This window comes from Meleagris gallopavo, chromosome 3, assembly GCF_000146605.3.
Source record: "Meleagris gallopavo isolate NT-WF06-2002-E0010 breed Aviagen turkey brand Nicholas breeding stock chromosome 3, Turkey_5.1, whole genome shotgun sequence".
In the NCBI taxonomy this organism is placed as follows: Eukaryota; Metazoa; Chordata; class Aves; order Galliformes; family Phasianidae; genus Meleagris; species Meleagris gallopavo.
The window spans coordinates 10,416,978-10,433,464 of record NC_015013.2 but is presented as its reverse complement, the minus strand read 5'-3'; the positions used below and the strand labels follow the sequence as shown (position 1 = coordinate 10,433,464).

General features: G+C 39.4%; 1 long non-coding RNA gene across 2 annotated transcripts in view; it reads right to left on the bottom strand.

The window, feature by feature from the left end:
* Window positions 1–8,968: 8,968 nt before the first annotated feature.
* LOC116216422 overlaps window positions 8,969–16,487 on the bottom strand; it is an 84,074-nt gene continuing 76,555 nt past the window's right edge. The window contains exons 3-4 of one of the 2 annotated variants that reach the window (XR_004159135.1): window positions 15,538–15,748; window positions 8,969–13,122 (exon numbers count right to left, since the gene is read on the bottom strand). This is a non-coding gene — a long non-coding RNA (uncharacterized LOC116216422). Of the gene's footprint in view, window positions 15,749–16,487 lie in introns of both variants that reach the window. The other variant, XR_004159134.1, reaches the window with a different exon arrangement.

The following is a 16,487-nucleotide window of genomic DNA, read 5'->3' as shown; positions in this document are numbered from 1 at the left end:
AAAAAAAAAGTTGTGCTGCCTTGATCACGGCATTGCTTTTTGGTGTAGTTCTTCAGCTTATTTCCTGGAACTATATTTTACAGTGCCAGAGTTCCAGCTGTGTTCCAGTCAGCAAATGATCAAAAATTGTATAGAATACCTTAATTTTAGTGGTAATTTGATCTAGACAGTTCATCGATTCTTTAAAAAGCCAGTTGATCGGTTGAGACTCCCAAAATCCGCAAAGAAGAAAACATTTCATTTTCCAACATCTGCAAATTAACCATCAATCTTTGTATGTATTTACCATCTTTACACATATTTACCATCTACTTTGCGTACTTATAATTTTTAAATTATTATAACAAAAGTTAAGGTATTACTTCAGTGTGAAATATATCAGTGGGTTGAAATATCTATCAGTAGCCATAAAAAGCAGGCTTCCATTTTGGTCAGATTAAAAGATAAAGCTATTTTTTTCAGCTTTCATACCACTTCAGAGTTTTAATGTCCTTGGAAAGGGAGACTTAAATTAGGTAGAGGAGATAAACCGCTTATGGTTTCGTAGCATTTTTCCCTTGATAAAACCATTTAGCAGCGTCTGTATTCCTTTTTCTCTACAATTCTCTCCTCGCTCCATTAGGTGGAGCTTTGTGATTAAGACTGGGGAAGAAACTTGCTTCCAAGTGCAAAATAATTCACCATAGAAAGGCTGGGGGAGGAGGCGAATGAAGTGTACTTTGCTTAGAGGTATCAATGTCCTGTATGCAGGCTTGATACACAAAAATCTGAATCAGACCCTTGCTCACAAGGAAAATAACTTGAAAGATCGATTCTGTCAAATGAAACGCAGCTCTAATCTGCTGTTATCATAGTCAAGTTCTAAATCTAAAATACCCTAGGTTATAAATTAAATGTCAAATATAATTAATTTGGCACTTGAAACATGAAGTGGATGACTGTCCTTTAGAGGAAGCCTGACAGCTTTATGTATGTCACATTGGTATCTGTTAAAATGAGCTTTACATGCCAGATGATCCTTGTGTGAATCATATTGCTGTTGGCTGTACCAGAATTTTGTCAATGTAATAAGTCTCAGAATAGCGTTCCCCCTAATTGTCTTAAGCTTTTGCAAGACAATATAAATCAAGTGTCATCTGCCTCTTCTGTGCAAAATAATGGTTTTATCATACATGAAATAAGCGATTTATTCCTTATTCATTACTAGAGAAGACACTCTTCAATATTTACATATGAATCTATTTTTTATACAAACAGAGAATGTTTTCTGCCCTGTGCTTCAGACCCACTGCAATTACAATTTGATTACATTCCCTCCACCCACTGACATTTGGCAGCTGCGGTGGTAGTCCCAGATACCTTTCAACATGCAGATTCCAGCAATGGCTACATGCTCTGCTCCCTCCCCAGCCCCTGCCCCTTGTACAGCTTTCTCTCTGTGCCTCAGACCAGAAGTGAAAACTTCTTTCCTCACTTCTTGCATTTTCTGTTCCTGCTTTGCACAATGAACCATGTGCATCTTAATGCTTATTTATTTACAGGTATCCCTGGGGAAGAGGAGAAAGCAGGTTTGCCCTATGGACACTTATACACAGTTGTTGAAATAAAAATATTGATAAACCACATTATTTCCCACTTAATATGACTGGTAGGACCTTTCTAATCCAAACCTCATAAAAATTCTGTAAGCAAAGATTTTATAGCAGAGTGCTGCAGTGAGGTTTCGTTACTGTAGTTTCACTATTAATTTTTAAATACAAATGGGCTAAATGTTTGTGACTGATACCCTTTATACTGCTGGATCTACAGCCTATGCAAGCTCTATTCCTTTAGATGAAGTGCAAAGTAGAGGCTGAGAACTCAGTACTGTTTTTCCACTAGTGGAAAAGAGGGGAACATGTGCAGCGCAACTAAAAGTTCCACACTTGTTCCTGGTCCCTGTGGCAGCCGTATGAAGCCAAACGAAAATGGATATTTGTAAAGTACTCTTGGAAAACCAAACGCATGAAAAGAATGATTCATGCAATAGCTACCTCTCCTTTTAGTCTCTTTTCACAACCCTGTGCTGTACAACAGAAACATGAGCCCTGGGTCCATGTTAAAATGTAGCCGATGTTGTATGTTTCAGGGAGGAAAAAAAAAACCAACAAAACTTAGAAGTAATATTTGAAACCTAAAAAGCGCCATAATTTTATCTTTTTGTCTCATTTCTACTAGGTTACACTGACACAGGGACTTCTAGTCCAAAGCTTTTTTGCAGGCAGTGACTCAGAGCTGTGTGTGTTCCAGCAGCCAGCAGTTGATTTCAGCCAAGGTGCGTACTGGGAACAGGGGAAGTTGCCATGATATTGCTGCTGTGAGAATGCAGCACCAAAAGTAGGGCAAGGGAGATTTGTCATACTCCTGAGAAGACTGATCAGATGCACGTGTGTCTTAATTTAGTGAAAAATGCATATGTTTCTATTCATTGAAGTTGAAGTGACAACAAGATCCATCACCATTACAAAATTGACTTAATTATTTTTGTCTTCTTTTTAGTGGAAGATGACTCGTTTGTGCCCAGCCAGTGCAGGACACTGCAGGGTTTTAAGAGTGTTGTCTTAGTTGCAAGGCAATGCCAGATCCAGAGTCTGTACAGCTGCATCACTGCAGTACTGCATAAAAGCTAATTAGCCCAGGTACGAGGCAATTAGCTCCACGCTGCTGAGCCTGTTTTTATTGTGTTCCCAGAGCTGACTCAGTCATTCACAGCTCAGGGACCTCTGTCCTTTGTCTGCTATAGGCATGTCTTTGAGTGGATCTCAGAAGTGTTGTGACTTGGCTTCGAGGTTAACTGTTGAATGTGGGTGTGAGTTTGGGTTTGATAATTCCAAAATAATTCTTAATAGTTTCTGTGGTTTGGAGACAAGTCAATGAAGAATATGTATATAGGTATATACTGTATTTATATATAAAAAAGATAAATTATTTAAAAAGTCATTGAAGTATTTTTGTCAGAAAGTAATTTGATTGCTCAGTAAGGAGAGAGTCAACTCTTATGCAGCAAGTATCACAAATTTCCACAAGACAAAAAATATGGACCAATGTGTAAAATTTACTCTGAGGTCTGTAGAGGTGGATTCTTCTATCAGTTCAGTCCCACAAATTTTTATTACTCACTTGTCTTCTAAATTAGAAGATTTTATTGAAGAAAAACAATCTTGAAATTGGTGGTTGTACCAAAGTGGAGGGTTATGGAAAATGGTTGACTGTTTGGCACAGAATTGTGCAAATTAATGTCTGATAAACAGATATGTATACACTGAAACTCTGTGTGGCATAGGACCAGTTTTGTTCAGTGTCTGTGCATATTAAGTGTGAGCAGCTCTGCTCCAGATAGATTGCTAACCAGATGAAAGAGGTAAAAGTTAAAAGCAGTGGACCTAGAACTCAAGTTTTCTGTGGCTTGTCTTGTGTTAACGAGGTACAATTGGTTGTGGAGAATGTAAACTGCTTCTTTTGCAGCTAAAAGAAGTAAGCTGGGTTTTGTCTGTTGTGTTTTTAAAAGCAAATGCAATCACTGCAACCAAATGGCTGCTGTTTTTAGGATATACCCTATTGCCAAAAAGCAGAACCTCACAATGAAAATGTGAAGCTGTTTTCAGCATGGGCCCTTGATAATGTGCCACATTCACTCAGATTAATTCTGTTCTTTGTTCTCCTGCTGGAAGTATGCTCTGAACATACACTAGATGGCAGGCGGGTCAGGTGTCTGAATCCAAGCATCGCCAATTGATCACACAACCTTCCCTGCTGCTTCCTAAAGATCAATGGGGCTTCCTTGGGCCCATCCAAAAGCACCTTTGGATCATTGTACTGGGCATGAGTGTGCAGTCAGCAGGCTGGAGCTGATCTAGCCCTCTGTCCACAAGATGCTAGGCCACGTTGTTTCTGACAGATTTGCTTTTGCCTGTTAGCCGACAAGGAGAAGATGCCCGATCAGTAACAGCTCGATCAGTAGCAGCTGTTGTTGAGAATAAGGCTTGTGCTAGAGAAGCTGATGTGTTAAAGAAGTGCTGTCAGCACCTGAGGCAGGCTCTGATGGCTTGTCTTCAGCAGTAGACTCCTGTATTTGCCCTGCAGGAGATGATGGCAGCTTGTCGCAAAATTTTTGTAGCAGAACATCTTTCTGATGCTCTGTGCTTGCCCCAGGATGAAAGATGCCCTCGACATTGCCCTTAACGTGGAGATCTGGTTGTGATGCCAGCATGCACAGCCTTGAATACATCAGTGCTCACTGTAGGATCCTTTGGGAGTTGTAGAGACACAAGGTCAGCTTCAGCCCTCACATAAACTGGTGTGATGCCCGCTTGACCCAAAGCTCTGTTAGTGTAAAACAGAGCTGTCAGCTTTCACCTCTCTTGATGTCCTTGAGGAAAGGATGGATTTGAAAGATGTCACATCACTCTCAGATTATGCTAATGCCATAGGTGAGTCTCACAAGGCTCTAAGAGTAAACCACATTAAAAAAATAGTTTTTACAATTTTTTTTTTCTTATTGGTGATATTCCTAAGAATACCACAAGTGGTGATCAGTGCTTTTTGTTTTTCTTTTTTTTTCTTCTTTTTCTCCCTGAAACAAAAAGTTTTCTTAGGGTTGAGTTGCCATTATCAATGGCAAGATTTTAATTATCAGCAAATCTTCAGTATATAGTGCCTTACTCTACAGTAAGACACATGCCCATGTAGTAGTCAGCATAAATAAAACAAGAATGTACTGAGAAAATTAGGGCGTTTGTTTTATCTGTTATAAGACTAGAGCATTTACACAGAAGCAAGGTAGTTCTTATTTCTTGACTAAAGAAATAAAAGATGCAGAGGGTCCTTCAATGAAAGGCAACCTTCAAAAGAAAACTTACGAAACCCTTTTTCCTGCAAACCGCACAGGAGATATTGCGTGGAGACAACTGGAGCAAATATCAAGACAAAACCAGACAAATGAAAATACGGAGCAAATGATTCATCATAGTTTGAGCTTTCTTTTGTTGTTCAAGTCATCAGCAGATTTATCTGCAGCAAAGCCCAGCGAAGCCAACATTGCTAGTGAAAATGTTCCTTCATTTTTATTTGGCTTCTCTTTACTCAGTCTCTTTCACCTGCAGACAGAAATCTAGAAAGTAAGCAAACATACTCAGAATATAAAGCTGTGATTAAAACAGTACAACATATAACTTTTAATGTTTCTTTTTCCATTAAAGCAACTTTCTTAAAGCTAAAATATGTTTGGAGTATATTATAGTCCTATGCAGCTTCCAGCTCTGCCTTTGCGAGAAGAAATTTACATTTAGCTTCTGGCAAGTGTGTGTGTTTGATGTTAGCACAAATCTGTGCTAGCATGGAGATACCACGTGATGCTCTGCTCCAAAGATGCACGGTGGCTCATTCAGGACTGCAGGAAGAATTACACACCAAACTTACGAGTTTAAGAATTCCAAGTCATGTTGCACCATAATTCATGAGCTTGATAATTGATCCACTGGAAGAAAACTGAGACACAAAGAGAAAATTATCCTGTCCTCCAGCACCTCTGCAAAATCAAACAGTTCCAACTTTTTCTATTTTTTTAAGAGGTATTTACTTCTTATAACAAACTTTCTTTTTTTCCCCCATTGCTCCCTGTGGTGACCTTAGAATCATAGAATTGCTCAGGTTGGAAAAGACCTTAAAGAAGTCCAACCATGACCGAACCATACTACCCTAACTCTAACAACCCTCTGCTAAATCATGTCCCTAAGCACCACAACCAAATGATTTTTAAACACATCCAGGAATGGTGACTCAACCACCTCCCTGGGGAGCCTGTTCGAGTGCTTAACAACCCTTTCTGTAAAGAAGTGTTTTCTGATATCCAACCTAAACTTATCCTGGCACAACTTGAGGCCATTTTCCCTTATTCTGTCACCTGTCACCAGTGAGAAGAGACCAACCCCACTCTTGCAGCGATCACCTCTGAGGTATTTGAAGAGAGCCTTTGAATAAGGTTTCCCCTCAGCCTCCTATTCCTCAGAGTAAACAGCCCCAGACTAAACAGGAGCTGCCCGCCTCCCTCCAAAACCTATCAAAACCATACCCAACAATGCAGCCTTTCTTTATATCAGCTGTTTATTTGCTGCTGTGTTTTCGAAAGCATTTTGTGCAGGTGAGGATTGAAGCTTATGTGATGATGGGTATTTGAATTGGTTGCAGCAAGGAAGTATAATGCAGAAGAAGGAGGTTATGATTACAAGCTTCTGAGTGTTGTTCAACACATCAACAACATTGTGAAAAATCTGGTTGGAATTATTTGAGCATGCAATTGGATGGACCATAATTGGGTTTGATTCCACAGGAGTTCACATAGGTTCAGGCAATCATTCGTTAAAATATAGACAGAGATCGAAGTGGTTTAAAATTCAGACTGATTTTCTATCTTTTTTTTTTTTTTTTTTGGTTTGGTTTGGGAAAATGAATAAACCCTGAAAACACTTTCATTTAAGTCCAGTTCCTGCCAGCAAGGGAAATTTAATCCACTCAAGCCACCAAATCATTGAGTACATTTATTCATTAAAGTAATCAATCAGTGGAAATAGGTTTTTCTTTTTATATATTAAATGGCAAAAATGATGAGTTCATAAAAATGTCAAGAAATTTTCATCTCTGCTATCTCTTTTCTTAGGTCTGCTGTCTTCAAATGTATTATCCCATTTGTAGGAATCATATTCTGTCTTTCTTGTAGAAAGCTGAGTATTGAGTATTACACAGAGATTAAAATTGAGTAGAAACCATAGAAAATGTCAAACATAGCAGAAATCATGACACCTGCTCTTTTGACTAGTCAGGAAAGCATCAACAGTTGTTAACTTTTGAAGCCAGTACTCTGCCAGTGTTACATTAATGCATCCGTCACTGCAACTTTTTTTGTTTACATTTTTGCTAGCATCTACAAGTTTGTCAAGATAGATTGTCTCTTTCCCTTATGCAGTTGGCTTCTTTTATTTTGACAAATGAACCCTTGCCAAGAAGTTATGTATGTGCCTTGCACATCATCATTTGGAAGCAGGAGACAACCTTGCGATTATCATTTTTCTCTACTATTTATAATGCAGGCCATTTCTTTGAGATCTTTTAGAGGAAGAGACTTGGTAAAGAAAAACATCAACTGTCCATTTGCTAAAGTAAATAAAATTACATGTGTTGTTTGTCTCACGTACTTTAAACCTAGAACATACACTCCTTTCGGTTTGGGAAAGATGACATTCTTCCCAGGTTCTCCTTTGAGCTCATGTTCATTTAGGAGACTGGGAATATGAAGGGACCAACCGTGCTTCATGAAATTCAGTGTCATAAAATTGCAGGCAATCCTGGAATACAGGGTAATCAAAATTTATAAAAACCTCACAAGACCTTTGAAGGGAAGACATAACAATTGCTATAAAGGTTCTAACCTTCAGAAATGGTATTATGGGTAAGGAAGAGATGAAATAAAGGGCATTGCCAATGTTTTGGTCAGAGCATGGATTTCTTAGGTGACATTCCCAGATAATCTCAGGAAGCCGGCCATGCTCCAAACTCTGGAAGGGGAGTAAGATTCCCAACTAATTTCCTAATGGGAATTTCCTTCTGAAATATGTTGTTATCAAACCATCAGTTTGTTACCATCAGGTGTGGTGGCAGGTTTAACCCAGAGAGTGTTAAGAAGACACTCTAAAGGAACACCCGAGCTTTCTCAGTAATGCTAGGAACATCAGCAACCTCCCCCAACACCGCAGCTCCATCTGTGGCCAGTCTTCAGAGAAAACTGATTGACAGCAGCACTGAAGTATGGACTAATTAAATATATCATAAGTAGGTTGCAGTGAGCACAGATCAGCTTGACCCAAAAAATTTTGGTTCCCAGATGTCAGCAAGACTTTCTGTTTAGCTTTTCAATATGGCCAGAGCTCAGAAGTAGTCTCTGTAAATAACAGGACACCTGCAGGTTGGTACTCCTTGCAGTTTTAAAGTTGATCAGCAAATCTCTTGAAGTGAGCAGTCTTTAAAGGACAGACAAAGGCCTGTTTATATGGGAAAAGCAGCATGTGGTGAGGTAAGATGAAAACTGCTGGTACAGGAGCTGTCTGCACTTATTCTTCATGGGGACAGCGGTGAGCCTTAAGAGCTTTCTCAGATGGTCTCTGCCAGTGCTCACTGAGGTAGGTTAAGGCATCACTGTCCATGGATATGGGCCTTGCCCACTTGCTGGAGGTTATCACCCCCGTTCCAGTGCTGACAGCTAAGAGCACACCTCCATTGTCCTTCACAGCCTGGTGTGTTCACTCAAATTACTAAAGAACACTGATTTGTGTTAACGAGCCAAATTGCTATTGATGAGGGCTGATGAAATGAACCCCCATCCTGGCATCCTGGTTTGTTGCCCCATCTAATGGACAGAAGACTGCTGTCAAGATGGACAGGTGTCATTACTAGGATAACTTTTCAAAATGTGCTGAAAACTTCAGAACATTTCTTTGTGACTGGAGTGAAATAAATATTATGTTTAATGATGAAAAGCACCCTCACAGGCAAGCAGGGCAGAATATCTAAACGTTTGCATATTTGCAGTGTACATATCAGTGTCTATACAGTCTTATGGTAGCTTATTTGGCATTTTGGCAGATAAAACTGTAGATTTCAGTTATTCAAAAACATAATGAAACTGTTCCATTTGGAAATAGCAACACTGTACTGTTTTATCAGAACTCAACTGTTCTCACATTCTGGATAACATTAAACAGAGCAGAACTTAGTCTGAATACAATGGTATTATGCTACAATGCAGCTATCATAGACTTATGTCTCTAAATGGGATCACAAAATCCCTTTCAATCCTGCTGAGTATTTCCTTAAGTGCCCCCATTTAAAAAAAAATTATTATTATTATTTTTTTAGATTTTAATATGGGTCTGCCAGTTTTAATACATATCCTTTAAGGCCTTAGGATGGTGTACCATCATCCTTAGGTAAAGAGAACAATGAATAGACTGAGAATGTATATGCAACCTGGAGACCATGTTTTCAGTGAATAATACGTTGAACACCTAACAGAGAGCTAACAGAATGTGATTGATTCCTTTGCATTATTAAAGGAATTCAGGTAGTTTAAGAGTATGTAGAAAACACAGTTAAGTTTCAAGCTACTATAGGTCAGGCTGATAGTCTTATAGCTCACAGGCTTAAAATGATTGATCTTTAGTCCTCATTAGGAATCTCTCCAGATGAAGAATAAACAACACTAATGTGAATACTATTTCATACTTGCAAACTAAGCTTGTCTTCTGATGAGCAACAAACCCAGTTTTGGAGTAATGGAGTATACACAGACAAGACTGCTATTTATCTGACTGATACATGTTCACCTCTGTTCTAAGTACCCAGGTCTTGGACTATGTATAAGTGATATACCTAATAGCAGGAACAACCCATGAGGCTGAATTCAAGGTAACATACTACATAACACTGAGACTCTCTGCCACAGGAGCCATGGCATTGCTGAAACCTTCATAACAATTTCATCTGCTCTTGGTTAGGACTAGGAAGGTGGAAAATTTCAGGAATGCCAGGCATCTTTTTCAGCCAGTCTCCTTGTGTCAGAAAAATACCTTTCCCTAATATGAATTGTTTTATGGGCACCGTGAATTCCCACCTTTAGAGCAGCCACCCAGTTCAGTATTAATATAAATGAGGAAAAACCTAAAGACTTGTATGTACCTTCATGTTCTTTCATGTACCATTGCTGATACTGAAGAACAGCTGTTTGCCATCCAGCATATACACTTTGCTGTAGCAAAGACATCTTCCTCTGCTGGTACTGGCAGTATTGCTTTACATCCTCCACTGACACTGGTGTCAAATGCTCTATTCCAATACATCAGATTGATGTTTGTTTGATGTGCAAAAAATATGAAAAGGTCCTTAGGGGAAGAGAAACTCAGGATCTTCAGAATGTTTTGTCTATTTCTATTCCACGGCTTGCCTTGCTTCTGTATTTTATAACATTTGGACTCTGTATGGTCAACACAGTGCATTCTGGTTCAGTCTTGTGCTTTCTGCCTTGGAGCAAAAGCAAGTGCTGCTGGTCAAAGAATCTTATTTTGCAGGTCTACCAAAGAGAGATTGTAAGTGGAAAACACATGGAAGAAAAGCACTAGTGCTGCAGGAAAGCATTCCTTTCCTATTATAATATTTGGAGTTTTCTACTTAACATTACCATATCAACTGGAAATACTTAGTGATTGCACAGAATCCCATGGAACAAGAAATCCTAAGAAAATGCACTGCTACAGGCCCAGACCTCCACCCTACACCAGATCCATTTGCCACTGGTTCAAATGAGAACTCCTGGAGCATGATCCAAAGCCTTCTGAAATCACTGATTCTTCTTCTCTTCTAGTTCTGATTCATACAAATAACAAACCACACTAAAAAAAACAACAGAAGAAGTGCTTAGAGCTGTCTGAGGAAACACGGGACAGGTCCTCAGGTAATTAAATTACCACAGTCTGCAATAGTTCTTATTGTAGTCACTGAAGTTATGCCAGTTTTTCCTAGCTGAGGCTTAGTTAGGCTTTCAGTGTTTGAACACACTGTTCCACAGTCTGCTGCTTCACTGTACCTCTGGGTGGGATAGAAATCGGATTGCAAATACAGTCCTTATGTGACTTCAGGAGTGCTGTGGATGACTATATGGCATTTTGTACATAAAATAAATTAGTGAATTTTACTCATTTTATAGAGATGTGTAGTTGCAGTGGGGGACTCCATGTACTAGCTATACTACACAGCTGAGGTGAGGATCTAGTCCCTTGAAGGCCTTGTAGCTATGGCTAATCAGTCTCTGAGGCAGGAGACACAATGGCTTTCACCCACCTACTTTACCTCACTCAGATACGCCTTGCCGTCAGTCAGAACCCCCGAATCCCTTTCCATGGGGCTGTTCTCCAGCCTCTTGCCCCTCAGTCTGTACGTATAGCTAAGGTTGTCCTGTCCCATATTTGCCCCATATGAACAAATACATGCTGCATTTGTATGCTAACAATCATGAAGGTATTCTAAAACAACCAAAATGGAAGCATAAAATAGGGACATACAGTGTGAAGTGTGTCAGAGGTAAAGCTCCATTTCCAGAGGCTGCTGACAGCTGCCTTGTGGCAGAGGGAGAAGTGCTTCTTTCTACAGTGCATGGAGCCAGCGATACCAGTGCCTTGGCAGAGCAGACTGGGGAAATCTCATCAGGCAACAAACTTGCACCACGGAGCTTGATGCCTGATTAGTCATTTGTTTTATTTATACCTTGCATGGCCGTTAAGTAGTCAGATGGTTTCCTCCTAAGACTAATGGCATTTCAATTAGCACTGCACCATTTGGTGCATTATTCCTAGGCCTTTTCCAGCCTGAACCTGAATTCACATCTCTGCTTCCCCTCCTGAAGATGCAAAACTACAAAGCGACAAGCCCAGCTGAAGGGGCTTGAGTCAGTAATTCCTCCAGGGATTAAGGGGACAGAATATTTATAGGCAGTCTAATGTTTTAGGTACTTCAAGTTTGAAATCTAGCAATTAGTTTTTAATATAAAAAGCACTAAACACTTAACTTACTGAAAGGTCATGTTTACATAATATATGCTGACCACTAGGCATGCAAAGAAAAAAGTCATACATTTAATTTTACTTTGAGCTTTCTGCCTTTGATAAATTTAAGATTATTGTTGTATTAAAGCAATTTTTTTGTCCTCTGTGGGAGTTATTGCACTCAGCACTTGCAAGTTTGGGTCTGAAGTAATGATGGGAGCAGTAATGTGACCACTCTTGAAACATACTGCCTAACATGTAAGAAGGATCAGAAAGACAATCCTTAGCCCTGAGCATTATATACAAATGAAATAGGGGTTATCTGGGGGCAGCGTAATTCATTAAATGTTCCTTCTAAATGTAAAACACCAAATTCCCTTGACACAGTCTGCCTTTCGATCTGCAGTCTAGTTGTGACATAAAAATGATATTACAATAAGCAAACTTAAATTCAGGAAAGCTAGGACACAGCTAAAGCACATTTTATTGTTACAACTTGTAATGAATAAGCGAGGAAAACATGGTAGATATCATAGTCCATTGAAAAAGCACTAAGAAATATCTGGTACCTGATTTTAGTAGATAGGTCTGGATTGTCAGCTGGTGTCAATCAGAAGATTTACATTAACTGTAATGCAGTTACCCTGTAGCTCTGTCGGCTGAGAATCTAATTCAGGAGCTGTGACAGTCGGTTAGGAATGCATCTATGTATATTTTCACCTTCCTCTTCTACATCCTTCTCTTTTATTTCAGATAAATGCTGAGGGAGTATCAAACCAATATTATGAAGATGATAAAATTACATTGTGCTTGAAAAACAGTTTATTTCAAGTGAGAGCGTGAGGCGATCAAAACTCATGAAGTTCAAAAAGCCCTCTTGCAACAGTAACTGTACTGCAAGTTGTGTACATCACCCCTGAATGTAAAATCTTCACATCCTTGATGCATTTATCCATTCTTTAAAGTTTCTTACCAAACACAGAATGAATATTTGTCCAGTTTTGCCAAACAGGACACCACAGGGCTGTTATTTTCTTAAGGCTGCATGAGACATGTTTATCAGAAAAAGGTGAGTTTTTCTCATGCTGACCTAACTCCACAGTCCCTGGATCACTTTTACTGTCTAGTTTACCTTCTGTCGTTTAATTATTGCAAACTGTATTGAAAATCTTTGGAAACTTAGTTACTTGAACTCCAACTTAACCAGCAAAGAACAGCTGGACCTTCTGCCTCATGAGCTGACAAATGGAAGGTTCTCTGTAGAGGCAATGGTTAGTGATTTTAAAAATATTATCTGTTACTGTGCCATGAAGGAGGCCATTCCAAAGACAAGGATGACTTAAAGATGCTCCCTCCCTCTCTGCTGACGCTTCCCTGCTCATATATTTTGTCATGTGAAGCAGAGGGACCGAGGCTGAGGGTCTGAAAAAAGGTTGTGTCCGCTGCTGACCTCAGTGGAGATTCAGTTTTGCTGAATAATGCTCTTTTTCCAGATAGACTGCCAGTAAAATGTGAAGGAAAATTAGACAAGTTAATGTTAAGGTCCTGCATAAAAGTTTTGTAGGAAGCCACTCAAGTGAGAATATGAAAATAATTGTGGAGAGAAGAAGAAAGGAAAATCCTTAAAGGTAAAAGTTTGTGCTTCCTTTGCTTTCCATCATTGTGTTTTTAAATTTAAAAGCTGACTCATGTTTGAAAAATGCATTATCTACCTGTTCAGCTTCTCTCAGGCTTGGACCATCCTGCTTCAGTTTCACTGAACTAAACAGCTTTACTTCTTTATCTGCCGAATTTCATCCAGTGGTTTTGAAACAATAATGGAAATACACTTGTAGGATCCTTCTACAACTCAGATTACATTTTAACTAAGGATATTGCTTACATCCTTTAAGACAGAGAAAATAAAATACTGTTACAATCACTTCCTAGAAGAATTTGGTTCCTTTTAGGCCTACCTTTGACTGTGTAGCACTGTAAAGAAGCCAACAGGAGAAACAGTTGTCTGGCCCCTTCTAGCATTTTATTACTTCTCTCTGAGTGATTCCCTTTTTAAATTCAAACTCTATGAAGGCTTACCTTAAAAATATACAATTCTACTGAGTTCAGCAAGTTGCATGATTTATGAAACCAGGGCCACCATTTCTTGCTGTGAATTGTATGCCATCAATTATTGCGAGCACCTTTCACTCATTAGATATGGAATTATTGGAGTCTAGAGATATTCTCTTAGAAGACTTTCACACATGCGGATATTGGGGTACGGTACCCAAGAGCTGCTTTTCAGCTAGCCACTGAAAGAAACATTTCAGGTCACGTCCTCGGGTGGTAGGAATCATTGTAGCTCTTTGCTTTTCTGATTTACATCAGCTCTGAGAATCTGGCCCGTTATCAGTGACCTCGTAACCAACCATTTTTGGCAGTTTTGCTCTGGAACGGTGTAGCAACACTGAGACATTGTCCCAGACAAATACAAATTGTTATACACCAACTCACATCAGGTATTCTGTACCTCACATTGGTGGAACAAAGCATGTTATTTCCACTTAGTGGAAGAAACCAACATTGTTATTTCCACTGCTCTAGTGTCAGGACTTTTTATTTCCACTGCAGTGGTTGTTCAGGCTCTCATAACCAATAAGCCAACATCCACCCTGCCAAAAAAAACCAACAAAACAGCAACCCAACAAAAAAATTTGGTTAGTCTGAAACACATTAGAGCACACAAAATAAAACTGACTCCAGGCTGCAGACAGAATGGAAATGTCTGTTCTCCTGATAGCAGTGAGTGGAATTTGACTAAAAAATGATATTTTTCTGACACATCAGCAACCTTTGGATTCTTTCCAGTTCTCCAGATGATGCAAATGGGAAAAGAAAAAAAACAAAACCACAAAAAACAAACAAACAAACAAACAAAACCCCCACACACCATAAAACAGCAATCAGAGGGCATATATGGATTCCACACGAGCTTCGAAGAGAGGAATGGAAACACGTACTGCTTGCTTACAGTGTTTAAAGTAAATACCACTCAGGTTTAAAACTTCTGGATACAACTTGTCAGATATAAATATGCCATGGTGGGAAATAAGACGTCTTGTTTTTATTGCTAATCAGTGGAAAAAACAGGCCTGCAACTAAAACTCATTCACTCGTGTTTATATGGCTTTATTAGCACCTGATGCACTGTTAAAATGAGGGAGAATTCAAGAAGAAAATGCCAAGATGTTATTTTCTTGTGGAAAAATAATTCTATTATTTGTGAAAGCAATGATTTTATCTATTTGATAAATTGGCACAAAATATGAAAGTGAGCTTATACATAGAGATTATCACCTTCCACCATGGAATGTGTTTGTAAATGCTCTTTACAACACTTTTTTTTTTTTTCCAAGAGGCTTTACTTACTCCAGACTGACTTGAGAATTCACAGTGTAAGAAAATGATATGGAAAACTGTGTTGTACAGCAGATTTTATAAGACAAAACACATGATTTTCAGTAAAATCCTCTATGAAATAAATTCAAGTCAACACAGCCATGAAATCTGAGGATGATATGAGCATAAGATGTGTGCAGCTTATATTATTGAGTGTTGGTGGCACTACTTCAAAACATCTCCTACAAGTGCCTGCAATAAAACTTGATAACTTAGAATGAACCCTTCTGACCAGTACCAGCTAATATCTGCCCAGGTACATCATACATCCTCACCCAGTGGCATCAGAGCACAGGACCACCCTGATCCCTATTTCTCATCGAAGATAAGAATATCAAGTTGGAATAGACCTCAGTTCAGTTTGGGTCACTCTGGATTTGTAACAGTGAGCAAAAGGATGCAGGGAAACAATACTGCAATTCAGCAGAACAGGAAAACGCTAAGTATCCTCAGGTTGGAAGCTGCGGTTACTCACCTCAATGACTTCACCTGGCCCCGTGTGCAAGGAGTGCAAGAGCAGCAAGTTGTCCATCTGTGCAAGCAGGAGATCAGAGCAAGGAGAGCAAGCATTCTTCTGCACCAGGAAAAGCTGTCAGATCTGCACCAAGGCAGGACTGGCCGGCGGAGGTCACTGTGACTCCACACTGCCTGTCCTTGGGCTGCTTTGGAAAAGAGCTCTCCTGCTGCTGGAATAAAGGAAATAGCAACATTTTTAGTTTTTTTTCTCCCTCCCCCGGCACGTATAGTTTATAAAAATGGAGACTAACTGATGGCTGTAATTTTGATGGAGATTTACCTGTAGGCAAGATGGCAATCAAACCCACACTATTAACAGAAGGCTGATTGAGTTAATGAATATAATTGTCAACTCTACAAACTGATTCAGTCTGTCTAATAATCTATCAGTTTGTCTTTCCTCTTGCAGTTTGTCCCCATTTGTGTCTTGCTGTATGGTAACTGCAGGTGAATAGCTAAAATCCCTATAAATATAAAATTGTTTGAGTGAGGACTGATGGATGCCTGGGAAAAAGAAAAGGAGATCTGCTATGCAGCGTAGTGTAATTTATCACTGTACAATTAAAAGAGGTAAATTCGGGGCTAGGCAGCTGAACTAGTAGGTAATGTTACCCTTTGTGTTTATCATAGGGTCATGGAGCAAATTCAGGTCCTTCAGTGGAGTAAGTCATGATTCAATGATTCATCCTTAAATGATTTACAGTTTGATGGATGAGTTGGCATACAGAAAGCACTCATAAAGTTACTGGAGACTGATTCTGCAAAATAGCATTAATATCTTTAAGAGAGTGAGAGAGAGAAGGAGTTGGGTGGACAGGGGCAGGAATACCTCCTGGGGTCAGAGCTTTGGGACACAGCTGGCTTGGTGAGCCTGCAGCAGCACTGCAAAGCCCACCTCCTGGTCTGCAG